General features: G+C 30.9%; 1 protein-coding gene across 4 annotated transcripts in view; it reads right to left on the bottom strand.

Annotated features, from left to right (window-relative positions):
* LOC142317419 (uncharacterized) overlaps nucleotides 1–15,214 on the bottom strand; it is a 116,580-nt gene that overhangs the window by 24,989 nt on the left and 76,377 nt on the right. For all 4 annotated transcript variants that reach the window (XR_012754746.1, XR_012754745.1, XR_012754744.1 and 1 more), the window contains exon 3: nucleotides 9,369–9,559. The gene's annotated coding sequence lies outside the window, so the exon portion shown is untranslated. The remainder of the gene's footprint in view (nucleotides 1–9,368; nucleotides 9,560–15,214) is intronic.

Genomic DNA, 15,214 nt, shown 5'->3' with positions numbered 1-15,214 from the left:
TTGCACGAAGTATAATTTAGTAATTGCCAACACCCGGTTTAAAAATTATAATAGAAGAATATACACGTGGAAAAAGCCAGGCGAAACTGCAAGGTATCAGATAGATTATATCATGATTAAGCAAAGATTTAGAAATCAACTCGTCGACTGTAAAACTTACCCTGGAGCAGATATTGACAGCGACCATAATTTAGTGAAAATGAAATGTAGATTTGGGTTTAAAAATCTGAAGAAAAGGTGTCAGATGAATCGATGGAATTTAGAGAAGCTTGATGAAGAGGAGGTAAAGAAGATTTTTGAGGAGGACATCGCAAGAGGTCTGAATAAAAAAGGTAGAGTAGAAAATGTAAAAGAAAAATGGGAGAATGTTAAAAGGGAAATTCGTAAATCAGCAGAAGTGAACTTAGCCGTAACAAAGAGAACCGGTAGAAAATCTTGGATTTCAGATGATATATTGCAGCTGATAGATGAATGTAGAAAATAAAAGGAACTATCGAAGATTAAGTGCAAACTAGCGAAAGAAGAGTGGATTAAAGAAAAGGTTTCAGAAGTGGAAAGAGAAATGAACAGTGGTAAAATAGAAGGAGCATACAGGAAGTTTAAGGAAAATTTTGGGGTACATAAATTAAAATCTAATAATGTCTTAAAGAAAGATGTTACACAGATTTATAATACAAAAGGCGATAGGTGGGTGGAATATATTGAAGAGTTATACGGAGGAAATGGTGTTATAAAGGAAGAAGAGAAAGTCGAAGAGGATGAAAGGTGAGTGAAAAACAATACTGAGTTCTGAATTTAAAAGAGCATTAAAAGATTTGAATGGCAGAAAGGCTCCTGGAGTAGACGGAATACCTGTAGAATTACTGCGCAGTGCAGGTGAGGAAGCGATTGATAGATTATACAAACTGTGTAATATTTATGATAAAGGGGAAGTTCCGTCAGACTTCAAAAAGAGTGTAATATTCATGATATCAAAGAAAACAGGATAAGATAAATGTGAAGAATACATAACAATTAGATTAACTAGCCATGCATCAAAAATTTTAACTAGAATTCTGTACACTATTGAGAGGGCAGTGTAAAAGTGTTAGGAGAAGACCGATTTGGTTTCAGGAAAAGTATAAGGAAGCAATTTTAGCACTCAGATTAATAGTAGAAGGAAGATTAAAGAAAAACAAACCGACATACTTTTAATTTATAGGCCTAGAATAGGGGTTAGATAACGTAGACTGGAATAAAATGTTCAGCATTTTAAGAAAATGAGGGTTCAAATACAGAGATAGAAGAATGATTGCTAATATTTACAGCAACTAAACAGCAACAGTAATAATTGACATACATAAGAAAGAAGCTATAATAAGTAAGGGAGTCTGACAAGGATGTTCCCTATCCCCATTACTTTTTAATCTTTACATAGAACTAGCGGTTAATGATGTTAAAGAACAATTTAGATCCAGAGTAACAGTACAAGGTGAAAAGATAAAGATGCTACAATTTGCTGATGATATAGTAATTCTAGCCGAGAGTAAAAAGGATTTAGAAGAAGCAATGAATGGCACGGATGAAGTCCTACGCAAGAACTACCGCGTGAAAATAAACAAGAACAAAATGAAAGTTATGAAATGTAACAGAAATAATGAAGATGGAAATCTAAACTGAATGTGAAAATAGGAAGAGTAAAGATTATGGAGGTAGAAGAATTTTGCTATTTGGGAAGTAGAATTACTAAATATGGACAAATATGGACTAAATATGGAATAGTCGCTTTAATATTGGAAGGACAGGTAGAAGGAAAAAGTTGTGCAGGCAGGCAACGTTTGGAATATGTAAAACAAATTGTTTTGATGTTTAATATGTAAAACAAATGTAGGATGTAGGGGTATACCGAAACGAAACGACTAGCACTAGATAGGGAATCTTGGAGAGCTGCATCAAACCAGTCAAATGACTGGTTTGGAACTACAAGCGTGGTTCCCACATTTGTATTTTATTTGACTGTGGGTACCATCTATTTAATCCGGCCTTTGTTGATTGTAACTGGTTGCCTACAGTTTGCAAGCATGCCAGTATTTTGAATTAATTTTATGAAGCACGGTTTGATAAATCACTTTAATACCCTCTTAATGTTTCAGTCTCTAATGAATGCTTTATTTAATCTCTGACAGATATCTCCGAAAATTTACTTGAGCAAGAAAATCACCATAGTTTTGTTTTTGCATTTTTTCATGCATGGTTTCATCAACCTTAATAAATTTATCTATACCCCATAGTTTTAACATAATTACTCGTTCCAGCGTAGAAATAAATTTTCATGACGGTGCATCGATTCGGTTCTTAAATGTTGTCAAAGCTGATGGTGGTTTCCCATTCTAGATTAACCGTTTCTTTTCTTCAGCTGCATAGGAAACAAACCATCGATAAGAATTGTCCTTTAAACCAATTTCCTACTTTAAGAGCATTTCTAAAACATTTTTTCTCGGCACAATGGTGAAACCTGTACTGTTTGAAGTAGTTTGCAAGGATGGTTATTTCCACATATGATTTTTATATAGACTGGTTTTTGGAGAAACATAATCAGAACCATTGTCACTATATATATCTGGACTATATATTATCAAGAGTACCAAATAATTACAAAATAAAGATAATAATAAGTACGTTATTATTTTTGATTTTAGTTTATTGACCTTGGAGATATGTTACACACGTATTTTAACAAGATAGATAAGATGAGAGTAAAAAGATTCTTAATCTTTGCCAGGAATAAAACTCAACTCTAGTTAAATCTATAAATACCCAAACTATTACTTTAAACTGGTCAGCCTATTGCTTTCGTTCCATTTCAGACAACAGTTTCAATTGTAGAAAAAAATAATAAAAAGTTACATTTTCCGAATAAACTAATTATATTTGGCTTTATAGATCTTACAAAAGATTTTAATATTGTATTAAATATATACTATTATTGATTTGGGGACGACCTGCTTTTATTATTTCTATGACTGTATCTATAAGATAGAAAACAAGTTGTAAATTTGGTGTGGCAAATGTAACGTTGGTTCAACAGAACTTATTACTTAGACCCCATTCGGTAGTCATAAATGGTTTGTCTTATTCTATGCCCAGACACCTAATATTGTAAACAGGTAAGGCAATATCCTGGTACTGCACAGTGGTGTAGCAAGGGGAGTACCAGAGGAGAGGACATCCGTTCCTGGATGCAGTATCTGAGGGATGCTAAATTGATGTTGCATAATTACGAATAGAAATGTTTTCCCCTCTTAAATGCACTTCCAGTTTCATTCTGAAATGTAATGTTCATCAATTTGTATGTTAAAATCAACTGAAATCAGTTTTATTTTTCTTTTAGATATAAATTAACCGATGTACCTGACTAATGAAAATAGCTTAAAACAGAGATGCATTTCACGAGAAGCTTTTATGATATAGACTTGTAGATGTTCAGTGAAATAACGGACCGGCAAATGCTATTCAAGACAAGGCTGATGTTAAGCTTTTGACACCGGAGGACCTGCTTCGCTACATTGTGTGGTATTTTACTGACAGTTACAACATCCAGTGTAGTCGTGGAAGGTCTTTTCATAAGTTAAAACTTATCCTGTTCTACCTGAGATCATCTGCGGGATAGGAAAGATTTCAGCCTTGGCTTTGCAGGAATGTGAAGCAGGAGGTTACTGATAGCATAAATTTTGAGGATGTAAACAATAAATTTGCAGCAGCAAAGGCAAGGAGCATTTCTCTTTAAAGTTATCTAAATTATTACATTAAACTACCTCTTACTTTATTTGAACTTTTCAAAGTAATGTTTTAAGTTTTCAGAATGTTATATTTGACTAATATTTTATCTAATATAAAATAGTTTATGTTAAGTTTTAATGTCATATTTTGTTTTTATTTAAAAATATTGTAATGGCAGTTTTAATTGTCGTAATTCTTTTTCTCGCCGCTCAGCTGACTCAATTGTAGACACAAAAGACATGATGATATGTAATAGTACGGTTACATACAATGTATTTATCTATTCAATTTATTACATTAATACTACTCAATATGTATAATAATGTGTTAAATATGTATAATGTGTTAAACTAAAATGCAATTACGACAAATAAGATTACCAGAATTTAATCAAAAATGTTTCTTTACAAAATGTAATTCAATCAATAAATAATGCATAAACCTAATACATATTCGTCTATAATCATTCAAACTTCAAATAATCAACATATTTATTGGTCCTCCAATCCGGATATTGAACTTCAGCAACATATTCAATACGACGTATTTAATTTTAAATTGTAAGTTTCAAAATGGACTTAATTTGTATAGACATTCATTCGTATAGTTATTCAAGCTACTCCAAAAACTGTAATGCGTACAAACATTATACGCAGTGAAATTTAACTATAAAAGTGTAAGCAATAGTGGAATCGATGTGTCGGAAATTTCCAAATTGAACTGGATAGTATTTTCATGTGTTATCTTAGTTTGCCGAGTATACGACAATCTACAAGGAGCTACGAGAATCAACATTCATCATATGCATAACCCATTGTTCATCTTATTAATTTTACTTTTCTTATTATTGTCTAATTTCTTATTATTAATATTTACGTTAATATAATTAAATTAAAAATGACTGACCAGGAGGCACTCAACAGTAAGACTTTGCAGACTAATAGCAAGGAACTTTTAAAAAACTTGGTATAATTAAGGCATCAATCACACAAATGCTTTGCTGAACCTTTGCTGATAATTTTAACCCCACAAAAAATGAAATATGTTCTTTACAAATAAAATTAAGAAATTTGTTAGAATTACAAGTTAAATATGATAGCATTCAGTCTCAGTTGGAAGCTATTGATGAGGATACTGACAGAATACAAACTGAAGATAATCTATGTAACATAGAATGTAAATTAAAATCTTTGTTAGATAAAATGTCTACAAAACCTCCTGATAAATCAGATCCTACCGATATGAAACCAATTATTAATAATCAAATGCAGTTTTTACAGCCAATTAAATTGCCATGTTTTAGTGGAAATTTACTTGAATGGCAGCATTACTTTAATAGACTTAATGATTTAATTCATTCTAGAAATGACCTTTCCGACATTCAAAAATTATACTACTTACAGTCATCTTTAAGGGATGATATATATCTTAGATGATATATGATAATATATCATAGATGATATATATCTATGGAGAAAACAATATTTTGACAGTTGGAGAACCACTTATGAAGGGGAAAGCCATACTGTTTTAATAAGTTATTAAGTCAGTTTTTAACTGCTTAATTTCATGTGCACTATCAGCTCCTGTAATAAGGTCATCAACATAAAAATCATTTAATATGGCTCTGCAGGCATTAGGAAATTGATCGTTATTGTCATTGGCAATTTGAACTAAACAACTAGTAGCTAAAAATGAGGCACTAGTTGTAAATTAAGTAACTGTTCTTAAGGCATAATGCTTTAAGTCTTGTTCAGGGTTTTCACGCCACAGTATTCTTTGCAAATTACTGTCCTGAGTAACTAGAATCTGTCTGTACATTTTTGTGATATCAGATGTGATAACATAATTATGGACTCTAAATCTTAAAATTATTGAAAATAAGTCTTGTTGGACCTTAGGTCCTATGATTAGTGTATCATTTAGAGATAGACCATTGCTGGATTTGGCTGAGCCGTCAAACACAACTCTTAGTTTGGTTGTTAAGCTTGTTTCCTTGAAAACAGCATGATGAGGTAGATAAAAAACTTCTGAGTCAGGTATCAATAAATCCTTTGAATTAAGTTCAGACATATGACCTAGGTCTCTATATATATTCATTAATAAAATTAGAGTATCCCTTCTTAAAACTAGGGTCTTGAATAAGCTTACATTCTAAAGACAAAATTCTATTTTTGGCGTTATTAAGAGAATCACCAAGTTTGATGTTACCTGATTTACGAGGTAACGTAACTATAAATCTACCATTCTTATTTCTAATTGCATTTTCTATGAAATTCCTTTCACATATTGAGTTATCATAAGAGGTTTGTTTGACTAAAATAGGTTCTTCTACCTCCTAGAATTTTTCTATCTGTGATGAAAGAAGTTTATTGTCATTACGAATAAAAAAGGAAGAAACGGAATTGTTACGTGTAACATTTAAAGGAAGGTTTCCAGCTAATATATATCCTAGTCTTGTTTCTTGTATCAAGGAAAAATGCTGGTTACGTACAAATTTATTCGGCAGAATAAGGTTTAGGAAGTACTGTGCACCTAAAAGGACATCAATATTTGAAGAAATGTTAAAGTTTGGGTCCGCAAGAATTAAGTTTACAGATAAATTAAGATGAGATGAATAAAATGATTCAGCAGGAAGATTGTCAGTTAGGGTCGATAATACAGCACAAACAATGTCTAATGTAAAGTTTTCATGGCAAGAGTATAGTTTAACTGTGACAGTGTAATTTGATTGACATAATGAGTTATTAATTCCAGAAATTGGAAGATTATTTTTTGATAATGTTAGCCCAAGATTACGAGCAAATTCCATTGTGCAGAAATTGGCTTGACTGCCTGAATCAAGCAACACTCTACATGTCTGATAATTTCCATGTTTGTTCACAGTATTGCACACAGCAGTAGACAATAAAACATTTTTGTTTGTTTGTAATTTTAATGCACGAAAAGTATTATTTTCAGGCTTAGAGCTAGATTTATGAATTTCCTCTGTATGGATTAAGGAATGATGCTTTTTGTAACATGTTTTACATACATGCTTATTCATACAATTATTTACAGAGTGACCTGTTCGAAAACAATTAAAGCAACACTTATTCTGGACTAGAAATTCCTTGCGTTCATCTACTGTTAAATCAAGAAATTTTTTACATGTATATAAATAATGATCGGATTTACACATAGTACATTGAATAATTTTTGAATTTGCATGGTAACTAACTAAATTTCTTCTGTAAATTTTATTTGTATTGTTATATTTCCCTTGACCTTTAAAGGGTTTATTAAAAGAGCGAGTGTTATTTGATTGCGAATTATACTCAAGTTTAGCTGCAACATTTTCAAGTATTTGTCTTCTATTATTAAGAAACTCAACAAAGTTTTTGAAATTAGGAAAGTTTTCATTAGACAGTCTTTTCTTCCAATTTTTGCAAGTATTTTTGTCTAATTTTGATGCTAGTAATCGCATAACAATGAGCTCATAAGGATTTACAGGTAAATTCATTGCCTCCAATTAACTTATACAAGAATTAATTTGATTAATAAAATGATCTAAATTATCTGCAGATTCCTTTTCAATGAAACCAATTTTTAAAATATTTTCAATAAGATGGTCTAAAGATTATTTGCATCAACTGCAACAACGCAATAAATGGCGTTTTCCTAATAGAAATCTTTGTGAGGGTGATTTAATTTTAATTTGTGATGACAATACTTCTCCATTATTTTGGAAATCTGGAATTGTTACTCATGCTTTCACGGGTTCTGCTAATTTAGTTAAGAGTTGTTGACATTTGTACATCAAATGGTGTATTTCGTAGACCAATACATAAATTATATCTGCTGATAATTAAAATTAAAATGATAATTAATTAATTATCATTATCTGATAATTAATTAAATAAACTATCTGGTAATTAATTAAAATGTTAAGTTTTTATTCAATGTTCTTTTTATATGTATTCATTTTGCTATACTTATTAGTTATGTATATCTTAACTATGATACTACCTAATATTTGTATTATTTGACAAAGTTATATTTTGTTCAAAATTGTATCATATTTGTATTACATTACATTCTTTATATTTTAATTATTTATGTTTATATTCAATATCAATAGTTCATATTCAAAATCTGCCGATTTTGACGGGCAGTAATGTTAAGTTTTTATATCATATTTTGTTACATTTATGTAAATAAACCGGAAATATTATGTACGGTTTACTAGGTATCTGGTGCGTTAAGCCAAGCGATTACATCAGTATGCCGAACATAAAAGCGAAATTTGTTCAATGTAAGTTGTGAAATTACATTAGTTTAGTTACTGTCGACCGTCACAACCGCGAATTAAATACGGTATGCGTGCCCATTTTAATTATTATATCGTTGAATTAAATAAACGAAAAAAATATTACATTTAAATAAAATGATAAGTATTTTAAATTAAGTTGTTCATGTATGTTGATGTAAGCTGCACATCTGAAACAACCCACAAGTGTTAGCTTTTTTTTTTATTCTTATGAAGACCCAAGTTTCTAGTATTACATTAACATATATTTCAATTTTAAGCGGTGAGGGTTGATTTTTTTTGAAAAACTCTTTTTGGTTATTTATAAATGCAAAGTAGGTAACAAATTTTCTAAAGTAAAGTTTTTTTTAAAATTCCTATGAAGAAAATCAAAATTATTTTTTTCATGATATCCCCCGCAACTTGAACGAATTTAGAAAAAAAACTGTAATTAACTCCCCCATATTGGAAATATTTGAGCCAAATTTGAAGAAATTCGGTTCCGTCAATACAGAGATATAAGGCCAAAAGCGTAAATAACATAAATACTGTTTTTGGGTCGATGAACTAGTTGGACCCTAAAACGTAAAGATTTGCAAAAAATACGATACCCCATTTTTGACACGATTACCGTACTCTCTCCATTAGTTCTAGATATATTCGCCGGGAGGTAAAAAGTAGCTAATAAGCGATCACCTTTTAAAATATCTTCTCTAAATTCCCAAAATTTTGGACCGAGTTCCCACCGTTTATTAAATTATTTGTCTACTTTTATTATAAAAAAAGAAAATAAATAAAAATAATATTTGAAAAACATTATTTTTCAATGTTTATTATTTTTTTTAAATAGGTTTTATTAAAAAGATATGAAGTTTGTTTAATTTAACCGATCTGGATATTAAAAAAAAGTTATTACGTAATATTCTGAACGACATTTAATTTTTAAACTATTACATTTTTTAAATTAAATCGAAAAACTGTTTTAAAGACGTTTAAAAAATGAGCTTTAATAATATAAATGAAAAAAATAAACGGCAGGAAATAAAATTATCTCATAATTTGATACGTAATTTTAATATAATCACGCGAATGTGCGCGTAAATGTGTTTATTACAACAATAATAATGTTAAGTAGCTTTAAACATTTAACCCATTTGATGATTGCGGAATTAAAGAGCGAGTGACCTGCTAAAGGTAAAATACTTCAACTAAGATTATTATCACGCCTTTTTTTATCAAAAAAGAAAAGTATATAATACAAACGTACATACACGGAACAAACACACAAAAATACACGCATTTTAATGTAAACTGTTATTACCTTATGATCGTTTTTACGTTCATCATCTGTTCTCGAGATTCTTGTCTACGAATTTCTGCTGTTCTGATTCTTTGAGCCGCGTTTCTTGCCGCAATTTGTTCTTCCGATCCACGGGCTCTCTTAACACGCATGCGCGTCGTGCATCTTTGCTACACGCATTGTTAAGGTTAGATTTTTTCCGCGGCATCATACTGAAATTGAAAAAAAATTGATATTTATTATTTAAATAAATAAATTAGATCAAAATTAACGAACGAATTAACGATTAACAGATTAAAAAATCAAAATAAAATAAAAAGCAAGCAAGAAATACACCGTTTACAGGCGATATGAAGATTAATAAGACAAAAAAAGTTCTCTATAAAGTTTTATGTTGTTATTATTATTTTTCTGTTAAAAATTATAATAATATCCAAACGATACACTGCACAATTATAACACAATACACAGTATAATTATAAAAATCATTCACGAAAAATTAAAATAGTACGGTTATGTCGTGAACATAAACAGTCTACGTAACCTTGTTGTCAAACGATGTTAAAGAGTTGTATCGATGAATTAACTTACACCGCCATCTATTAGGAATTCATAGAACTAACCGATAAATACACAGTATTGTCGTATAATAAACATTTAATTTTAAATAACAAATATTGAGATAAAAACTATCCATCTTTTAAGTTGGACCAAATTACAGATAGTTACGAAATTTTATCTCATACATGAGGGTATGTACGGAGTTTATCCCGTACAAACATCGTGACACATAAGACTAGCAAACCCGGCGAGGCAATGCTTCGCTATTGCTAGATTTGAGTATATATATACATATATAGATTAAATGAACACTTTTTATTAAAGTTTCATAAAACATTAACAAATTTTATCCTTTCCCTTTTACCCTTTCTTCTATTTCCCCTTTCTCATTATCCGTTTATTTTTTTTTCCTCCTTTCCCATTTTCCTTTTTCCCATTACTATTATTACCCCTCTTCATTTTCCACCATTTTCTCCCCTTTCTCTTTCTCTTCTTTCCCATTTGTGTTTCCTTTTCCCGTTTCATATTTTCCCCTTTTCAATTTTTCCTCGCTTTCCTTTTCTCATTTTCATTTACCGCATTCCATTTCTCTTTACCCCATTCCTCTCTTCCCTTTCCACAATTTTCTCCTTTTTATCTCCCTTTCTTATTCCTTTCCTCATTTCCCTTTCCCTCTTCCTTTTTCTTTTTTCTCTTTCTGCTTTCCCCTGTTTTCCTTTTTTCCATTTTCCCTTTCTTTCCTTTTCCCGTTTTTATTTTTACCATATTCCCTTTCTCTTTTCCCATTTCCCCCTCTTTTCTTTCCACTACTTTCTCCTCCTTTTCCTTTCCTTTACTTCCTTCCTTTCTTCTCCTTTCAGCTTTCCATTTTCTTTTTCCACGTTTTTTTATATTTTCCATTTTCCCTTTCTTTCCTTTTTCCCATATTCCTTTTCTCTTTCCACCATTTTCCCTCTTTCCTTTCTACAGTTTTCTCCTTTTTCTACCCGTTTCCGTTTACTTCCTTCATTTCTGTTTCACTTTCCTCTTTCTTCTCTTTCCCTTTTTTTCTCCTTTCCATTTCCTTTTCCAGTTTTTACTTTTTATTTTTTCCGTTTCACCCTTCTCCCTTTTTTCCATTTTCATTTATACTGTATTTCCTTACTGTTTCCCACGTTTTTTTTCTTCTCTTTCCTTCATTTTCTCCTTTCGTTCATCTTTCTTTCCTTCCGTCATTTCTCTTTCCGTTCCTCCTTCCTTTTTAACCCTTTCATCTTTCAAATTAATCTACGACAACGAAAATCCTGCTGGGAAATTACACGATTACTAAGAAAATCTTAGTTTTTATACCGCACGATAGACGTCGAATTTCCAAGGTTATTTCAAAATTAAATATCTAAATATTAAAAAATCGCTTTTATTTAACCAAATATTTTCATTACTTTTCATTTTAAAATTTAATAATTATTAAATTTATTTATCGGTTATTTATTAGATTTTTATATAATCTATTTTTTACTTTTCAGTAATATATTATATTTTTTTGTTTAAAATTCTCAATTTGATTTAATTCTTATTTTTTACTTTTAAAGCGGTTTTCTAATTTGTTTCCTTTTTTTACTAATGTTAATATTAATATTAGTTAAATAAAAGCTTCTTTAAAAAATAATTTTTTACGTAATCAAATGTATTTTTTTGTAATTTCTTTTTGTATGTTTTATTTATTAACTTGTTTTTATCCCGATTAATTTTTAATTATTATTCTTTCATTTTACACGAGAAAAGTTACCGCGTCAAATTACAACAGATAAACGTGAAAAAGTATTAATTTTACCTTATCGATGAACAGAATGAATTTTTCCTAACGTTGTTTACAGAAATATACCTGGAAAAAACAACTTTTTTCAAAACTTTATGCGTATGCAATTTAGTTATACAGCAAATATCTTTATTGAAAACCCGCTTAGATATACGCAATCGCTAATTTGAGTATAAATTAAATCGCAAATAAATTGTAGACTCTGTTTTAATCAAATCGGACACGCATTAGTCGACGAACGAAAACAACACAAAATAGAAAAAACGTGTGTAAACCTCCACGTGGAAATTCAATTCTTACATAGAGTTACCGACCGCACTAAGCAAATCCTAACGTTAACTTGAAATACGGATAAAATTTGCGCGATCGTTTCTCAGTAAGAAATAAAACGTCGCTACGTAAATATTATTCCCGTTAATAGTAACATTTATGTTGTACATTACGTAAAATTTTTGGACCGCATAATTAAAGTAATAAATTTTCGTCGGATGCTAAACCGATTTCATTTATTCGGTCAAATGACACTGTATTACTCTGCAGTGCTTTAAAAAAACGCTAATCGTTACCGTTTATTTCGATTACGTAAACCCTATTTAATCTATAATACCGTGTTTTGCGATTACTTGAAAAAGTTAAAAAAATTATACCAAAACGGGCTGTCAGAATTTTGTTTTGTCCCGGTAAATGTGATTCGTGTAAATCGTTTAGTAAATGAAACGTTCTGATGTTTACGTGCATACGGAACATTTAACATTTGCTAAGTAAACGTTATTGAATTCATATATATAAAAATGAATGTTTGTCCGTCTGTGTTTTTTTTTTTTTTATTTCTAATTATTAATTAATCAAGAACTGTCTGTAAAGGATTACTCGGGGAGTGTTTCCCTACACGTAAATTTAAAGAAAACATTTACCCGATATGAAATGTTTTATCCAAAACAAACACGGATTGATTTGTCGGTAATAAATTAAATTTATAATATATATTTATTAATATTTATAATTTGATAATACGGATGGATTTATTTTTAACACGGATACTGTAGGCTACGTACTATCGGGCTTCTGGAAGCAATTATTTTGTAAATAGCGATCCGATTTTCATAATTTTTGTATTTTATTTTATTTTTTTTGGTTTCCGTACGGGGAGAAAGCTCTGCCAGCCGCCGTCAGGCCCGCACTGACGGCAGTGCGGGGCTGTAGTTTAGGGGGGTTAGGTTACAAGCTAACCTCACTCCCTTAGGTTAAGATTTAAAGCCGCTAGTGTTTAGGTCAAGTTCGTTAAAATATAATTTTAGTTATAGGTCAAGTTCGGTAAATTATAATTTAAGTTAAGTAAGGGGGAGGGGTTTTAGTCGGTGCGAGCCCGACACTGCCGTCTTGTACGGGCAAGCGGCAGCTGGTAAGGTTAATCCAAAACCTGCTAAGACTGACGAAATCTTCAAATAATCTACAATGTTGTATTAAATGATCACCGACTCTTGACGGTGTCCGCTACAATTACGCTCATGAGCTTGTTGACATCGCAAACATTTCGATAGATGTGTCAACTACACCTATAAACATTTTAGGTGTGAAAAACTTTCTGCTCTATGGGTGCTGCATTTGTTAACAACTGACCGTAAACTTCTCCACGCTATTATAAATTTATTTAAATATAATTCCGCCGGGTTTCTTCAACGTTCTATTACACTACATGAAACACAGATTCACCGTTACATGTCGGAGACCAAACGACGGTGGTTGTGTGAAATTGTGCCAAAGAAAGAGAAAATTGTTCATCTACAAAAAAAAATCAAGGCTACGCATTTTTTCTGTTATTTAAAAAACATTCGGCTGGGAAATAGTTATTTCAGTAGTTTTCAACAGTTGAAACTCGATAGAATTTCAACCGCGCTGATCATTATCGATACACATATTTCAAGAATTTGTAAATCTATTACCGGTCCTTTTTTCCAGAAAATTGATCTTTAATTTTGTAAATTAAATACTTTTAGTTTCTTTTACAAAATAATAAGAGATTTTGAGGTTACTGATAAATCTTCTACCGATGAAAGATTTATCGATTAAATTTGTCGTTTATGACTTAAGTATTAACAAAGGAATTTCATCAGTAGCAACTGAATCTTTAATTTTTATATGCAAAACCTGCGTTTTAATTTCTTGTATATCGACCGTAAAAAAATAGTAATACAATAATTTGGGTCCCAGAAAAATGTAGTCGCTTTTTTTTGCCATTTTATAACAGAATAATTTACACGTGTAGGATTCCTCTAGTCGAGTAGAGACCGAAAGACAAGTCAAGTCTTAATAGCTCTACACTCACAAAGCTAATTAGCAGGGAGCAGATCTCGCATTTTAAGATTTGTACTTAGAATCCCAACTCGATATTAGAATATTGTTTTTTCCAGTATTAGAATATCGATTCGGTATTCTACATACAATATATTAAAGATTGTATAAGTTTTTCCTTTATTTTTAACTACGGGTCAGCCAGAATCTCTCTCCATTTACTTGTTGTTTCCTGGAATATAAGTCTCCATTTATTTTCCCTCGGTTCCTGAGGGCCTGGGGAAAAAAATTATGCAAAAAAGATTTGTGAAATAAAAGAATCGGTAAGTTACAGATTAACGTATTAAGGATTTACCGATTTCTTTTATATTTAAATTTACGAACAAAATTCTAAAAATTTGACTTTATTTAAATTCAAATACCATCAGTAACGACGATGTTCCCTATCGCCGTTACTTTTTAATCTTTACATGGAACTAGCAGTTAATGATGTTAAAGAACAATTTAGATTCGGAGTAACAGTACAAGGTGAAAAGATAAGGATGCTACGATTTGCTGATGATATAGTAATTCTAGCCGAGAGTAAAAAGGATTTAGAAGAAACAATGAACGGCATAGATGAAGTCCTACGCAGTAAAATAAACAAGAAAATAGAAAGTAATGAAATGTTGTAGAAATAACAAAGATGGACCACTGAATGTGAAAATAGGAGGAGAAAAGATTATGGAGGTAGAAGAATTTTGTTATTTGGGAAGTAAAATTACTAAAGATGGCAAAGCAGGAGCGATATAAAATGCCGAATAGCACAAGCTAAACGAGCCTTCAGTAAGAAATATAATTTGTTTACATCAAAAATTAATTTAAATGTCAGGAAAAGATTTTTGAAAGTGTATGTTTGGAGTGTCGCTTTATATGGAAGTGAAACTTGGACGATCGGAGTATCTGAGAAGAAAAGATTATAAGCTTTTGAAATGCGGTGCTATAGGAGAATGTTAAAAATCAGACGGGTGGATAAAGTGACAAATGAAGAGGTATTGCGGCAAATAGATGAAGAAAGTAGCATTTGGAAAAATATAGTTAAAAGAAGAAACAGACTTATAGGCCACATACTAAGGCATCCTGGAATAGTCGCTTTAATATTGGAAGGACAGGTAGAAGGGAAAAATTGTGTAGGCAGGCCACGTTTGGAGTATGTAAAACAAATTGTTGGGGATGT

Source organism: Lycorma delicatula, chromosome 1, assembly GCF_047948215.1.
Source record: "Lycorma delicatula isolate Av1 chromosome 1, ASM4794821v1, whole genome shotgun sequence".
Classification (NCBI taxonomy): domain Eukaryota; kingdom Metazoa; phylum Arthropoda; class Insecta; order Hemiptera; family Fulgoridae; genus Lycorma; species Lycorma delicatula.
Note: the sequence above shows the minus strand (reverse complement) of the source record. Positions and strands in the feature narration are given on the sequence as shown.